The following is a 6,000-nucleotide window of genomic DNA, read 5'->3' as shown; positions in this document are numbered from 1 at the left end:
TAAACTATGTCCATTACAATGTCTTGCGCTTGTTAACCTCACTAGGGACGCTGTTGAAGGCTTAGCCGCACAACTCGCGCCGACCTCTCTTATGGCTATGCAGAATAGAATGGCTTTGGACATGTTCTTAGCTGAAAAAGGGGGTGTCTGCTCAATGTTTGGAGAAATGTGTTGTACCATCATTCCGAACAACACTGCCCCAGACGGTTCGGTCACTCAGGCCTTAAATAGTCTGCGCACCCTTTCGGACGAAATGCATGCGGCATCAGGCATAGACAATCCCTTCTCTGATTGGATGGAATCCATGTTTGGCAAATGGGAGGCCCTCATCATGTCCATAGCGGTTTCCATCGCGGTTTTCTTAGCTATTCTCATCACCTGTGGCTGTTGTTGCATCCCCTGCCTCCGAACTTTGATAGGCGTCTTATTACCACAGCTCTCTCCAAGGAAAGGCAACCGCCTCCACATGGTGCTTATCCACTGTTGAATGGAGACCTGCCGGCCCCTGACCCAGAGAGGGGTCATGGGACCAGGAAGAAGAACCAGAGTTGCGTTCATTGACCAACTCCCAGTTAGACGACGACACACCAGTCTAAGAAGTTCACAGCTAGCAGGTGTGAAAAGGGGGATTTGTAAATAAAATATATTCATTCACTGTTAAATAATATGCGCTATACTTGTAAAGCTTATATTGCGGAGTTGTGAGGTCACTGTAAGTAGGTCAAAAACGCCGAATGGGGCATTCCGTCACCCGTTCGTACGATAGAAACAGATACAGTGGCCCTGAAAGTAACACTTGCTTAAACCACCAGATTAGGGCGGAAACTGCCATCCTAGAGTAGGAGAAGAGCTCTTTTTATCTATTCACACAGAGACTTCGAAATAGTTTAGAACTGAAACCTTTTTTCTGCACCGAAAGTAAACATAGTTTCAAAGATTTTCTTCAGAAAAGAGGCTCAGGACAGTTGCTTTCACAGTCTGATGTCAATTTCATGAATATCTGCAGCTTTCAGCACTTTACTGGCATTGTCTCTTTTTTATTCTCTTAAACGACGTGTCAGGCAGAGAGGAGGCCAAAAGTGGATTTTGTGAAAGTAAACATAGTTTCAAAGATGTTCTTCAGAAAAGTGGCTCAGGACAGTTGCTTTCACAGTCTGATGTCAATTTCATGAATATCTGCAGCTTTCAGCACTTTACTGGCATTGTCTCTTTTTTATGCTCTTAAACGACGTTTCAGGCAGAGAGGAGGCCAAAAGTGGATTTTGTGAAAGTAAACATAGTTTCAAAGATTTTCTTCAGAAAAGTGGCTCAGGACAGTTTGATTTCACAGTCTGATGTCATTTTCATGAATATCTGCAGCTTTCAGCACTTTACTGGCATTTTCACTTTTTTTATGCTCTTAAACGACGTTTCAGGCAGAGAGGAAGTCAAAAGTTGGTTTTGTGAAAGTAAACATAGTTTCAAAGATTTTCTTCAGAAAAGTGGCTCAGGACAGTTGATTTGTCTGGTGCTTTCACAGTCTGGTGTCAATTTCATGAATATCTGCAGCTTTCAGCACTTTACTGGCATTTTCACTTTTTTTATGCTGGTACGCCCTCTGTCTCCTCTCACACTCTACTGGTTATTTTATTTTATAAGCACTTTTATCTTACATACAGAGTACCGCAAAACCGGAGCTACGCGTAGCTAGCGTTAGCTCCTCACAGCGCGGCTACAGATTATGCAATGTTATTCATCATTTTAAACGTATTTCCACGCTGCTAAAACACAGACTGGTCACACGTATTATTATCCATTCTTGGAGGTCACAGTTAAACTGAGACTAGGGGGACCTAGAGTGTCTAAATGATGGACTTACCTCCTCTGATGAGGGCGGGACACCTCCTTTAGGAGACCCGCCAGGACACCTGCAAAATATGAAAAAAAATTACAAACCCCTCTTGAGAATTACAGGTATTAAGGCCTATACTTTGTGTGCCCGTGCCCTCTGACTGCCTAAAGGCAGCCAGACCCTTTTTTTCCCCTGAACCTAACCTGCCAGTGCCACAAAGTGTACCTTGACTTGTATTAGAAACTCATTGGGTGGAGATGATGGCCCTTAACTGGTGGTTTTACACCCAGCAGGCCTTTGGTGCCGATTAAGACAGGTTTCCTCCTGATTGCCAGGTGTTCAATTAGACAGCTGAGACGGCTTAGCCATCTGATTAGAGGGAGTTCCAGCCTATCAGAAGCTCCCTAGTTGCTCCGCCTAGGGAAGGTATAAATATCTCCAGTCTTTCTTTCATTTTTTATTCTCCTCTGAGGAAGGCACAACTTGCCGAAACGTTAGGAGCTCCATTTTAAAACTATTAGTCCCACTGATTCTCTCAGACCAGAGATCAGTCTCAGTCCATTTTATTGTGTTTAGAAACACTTATTTGTTCACCCTCTCCTGAAAAATAAAAGGTTTCTTTTTTTAAAAACTGAGCTGAACTTCTCTTACTTCACATTTTAGTCTTCCCACCAGTTCTCCTACTTCCCTTACTTCACAGCTTAGTTTACTTACCAGTTCTCCTACTTCCTTCCTCTGCTTCTTTAATGTAAATTAATGCAGCCTAGGAGTATTCAAATGTGTGTATTGAATGTGCACGCTTGTCATCACATGAATCAAAGTCAACTCACCCTCTGTGCTGTATTGTGTGCGGTCGTTGACTCCAAAACTGGGATCCACTGCTTCACTTCCCAGATCTGGATCCACTCAACCACGCACCTTGACTAAAACAAACACAAAACTGCCCAAAGGTCAGCAGTAAATGTTAGCATACGTCTGTAGTGTAAGAGAGGTCAACGATCTCTCAAATATGTTTGCGCCGTCCGTGTCAAAATTGATTCTTAGGAACGATGTAAAATAGTAAATGTACCAAAATTAGTCAATACTGGATATGTGAAGGAATCTCGAATCCAAAATTGAAGTTAGAATTCCTAAATCAAACTCAACATCTAAATCAGAGTCAAAATCAAGATCACAATCCAGTTCCAAATCAGAATTCGAAAGGTTTAAAATTGGAAGTAAAATGAAATTAAAAAATAATGAATAATTAATCAATTAAATATTAAATTCAACTTTAAAAAAATCAATAACTGTGTTCAAAGATATTCAATCAGAAATACCAATGCAAGTCAAACTGTTGAACTGCACTTACACTCTGGTCTGCACAATAATGAATCTCATTTACTAATGAATCACAATTAAGTTCAAGAATTGAAGAAGCACAACTGAAACCATTAATCTTTGTTATAATGTTTAATTAAAACTAAAGTCAGGATGTAAGCTTACAGGTCTTAGACAATGAAGCTCTAACAAATTCACAGATTCTAAACACTCATTACTATTATCTAGCAGTTACTCCTCCTGGCCGCTAGTTGGTTTTCTGGCGTTTTGCATTTCTTCTACTATTTTTCGCCGACAGGAAGTTATCCTGATGTTATGCTAACGGATATGCTAACGACAAAAACGGAGCTTCTAATCAAGCATACACACAAGTTTCACCAAAATCCCACACTTTAATTCCACTGGTACGCCCTCTGTCTCCTCTCACACTCTACTGGTTATTTTATTTTATAAGCACTTTTATCTTACATACAGAGTACCGCAAAACCGGAGCTACGCGTAGCTAGCGTTAGCTCCTCACAGCGCGGCTACAGATTATGCAATGTTATTCATCATTTTAAACGTATTTCCACGCTGCTAAAACACAGACTGGTCACACGTATTATTATCCATTCTTGGAGGTCACAGTTAAACTGAGACTAGGGGGACCTAGAGTGTCTAAATGATGGACTTACCTCCTCTGATGAGGGCGGGGACACCTCCTTTAGGAGACCCGCCAGGACACCTGCAAAATATGAAAGAAAATTACAAACCCCTCTTGAGAATTACAGGTATTAAGGCCTATACTTTGTGTGCCCGTGCCCTCTGACTGCCTAAAGGCAGCCAGACCCTTTTTTTCCCCTGAACCTAACCTGCCAGTGCCACAAAGTGTACCTTGACTTGTATTAGAAACTCATTGGGTGGAGATGATGGCCCTTAACTGGTGGTTTTACACCCAGCAGGCCTTTGGTGCCGATTAAGACAGGTTTCCTCCTGATTGCCAGGTGTTCAATTAGACAGCTGAGACGGCTTAGCCATCTGATTAGAGGGAGTTCCAGCCTATCAGAAGCTCCCTAGTTGCTCCGCCTAGGGAAGGTATAAATATCTCCAGTCTTTCTTTCATTTTTTATTCTCCTCTGAGGAAGGCACAACTTGCCGAAACGTTAGGAGCTCCATTTTAAAACTGTATTAGTCCCACTGATTCTCTCAGACCAGAGATCAGTCTCAGTCCATTTTATTGTGTTTAGAAACACTTATTTGTTCACCCTCTCCTGAAAAATAAAAGGTTTCTTTTTTTAAAAACTGAGCTGAACTTCTCTTACTTCACATTTTAGTCTTCCCACCAGTTCTCCTACTTCCCTTACTTCACAGCTTAGTTTACTTACCAGTTCTCCTACTTCCTTCCTCTGCTTCTTTAATGTAAATTAATGCAGCCTAGGAGTATTCAAATGTGTGTATTGAATGTGCACGCTTGTCATCACATGAATCAAAGTCAACTCACCCTCTGTGCTGTATTGTGTGCGGTCGTTGACTCCAAAACTGGGATCCACTGCTTCACTTCCCAGATCTGGATCCACTCAACCACGCACCTTGACTAAAACAAACACAAAACTGCCCAAAGGTCAGCAGTAAATGTTAGCATACGTCTGTAGTGTAAGAGAGGTCAACGATCTCTCAAATATGTTTGCGCCGTCCGTGTCAAAATTGATTCTTAGGAACGATGTAAAATAGTAAATGTACCAAAATTAGTCAATACTGGATATGTGAAGGAATCTCGAATCCAAAATTGAAGTTAGAATTCCTAAATCAAACTCAACATCTAAATCAGAGTCAAAATCAATATCACAATCCAGTTCCAAATCAGAATTCGAAAGGTTTAAAATTGGAAGTAAAATGAAATTAAAAAATAATGAATAATTAATCAATTAAATATTAAATTCAACTTTAAAAAAATCAATAACTGTGTTCAAAGATATTCAATCAGAAATACCAATGCAAGTCAAACTGTTGAACTGCACTTACACTCTGGTCTGCACAATAATGAATCTCATTTACTAATGAATCACAATTAAGTTCAAGAATTGAAGAAGCACAACTGAAACCATTAATCTTTGTTATAATGTTTAATTAAAACTAAAGTCAGGATGTAAGCTTACAGGTCTTAGACAATGAAGCTCTAACAAATTCACAGATTCTAAACACTCATTACTATTATCTAGCAGTTACTCCTCCTGGCCGCTAGTTGGTTTTCTGGCGTTTTGCATTTCTTCTACTATTTTTCGCCGACAGGAAGTTATCCTGATGTTATGCTAACGGATATGCTAACGACAAAAACGGAGCTTCTAATCAAGCATACACAAGTTTCACCAAAATCCCACACTTTAATTCCACTGGTACAACCTCTGTCTCCTCTCACACTCTACTGGTTATTTTATTCTATAAGCACTTTTATCTTACATACAGAGTACCGCAAAACCGGAGCTACGCGTAGCTAGCGTTAGCTCCTCACAGCGCGGCTACAGATTATGCAATGTTATTCATCATTTTAAACGTATTTCCACGCTGCTAAAACACAGACTGGTCACACGTATTATTATCCATTCTTGGAGGTCACAGTTAAACTGAGACTAGGGGGACCTAGAGTGTCTAAATGATGGACTTACCTCCTCTGATGAGGGCGGGGACACCTCCTTTAGGAGACCCGCCAGGACACCTGCAAAATATGAAAAAAAATTACAAACCCCTCTTGAGAATTACAGGTATTAAGGCCTATACTTTGTGTGCCCGTGCCCTCTGACTGCCTAAAGGCAGCCAGACCCTTTTTTTCCCCTGAACCTAACCTGCCAGTGCCACAAAGTGTACCTTGACTT

The sequence above is a fragment of the Melanostigma gelatinosum genome, assembly GCF_949748355.1.
Source record: "Melanostigma gelatinosum genome assembly, chromosome: 7".
NCBI lineage: Eukaryota > Metazoa > Chordata > Actinopteri > Perciformes > Zoarcidae > Melanostigma > Melanostigma gelatinosum.
The sequence above is the reverse complement of the archived record's forward strand: the minus strand, read 5'-3'. Positions refer to the sequence as shown.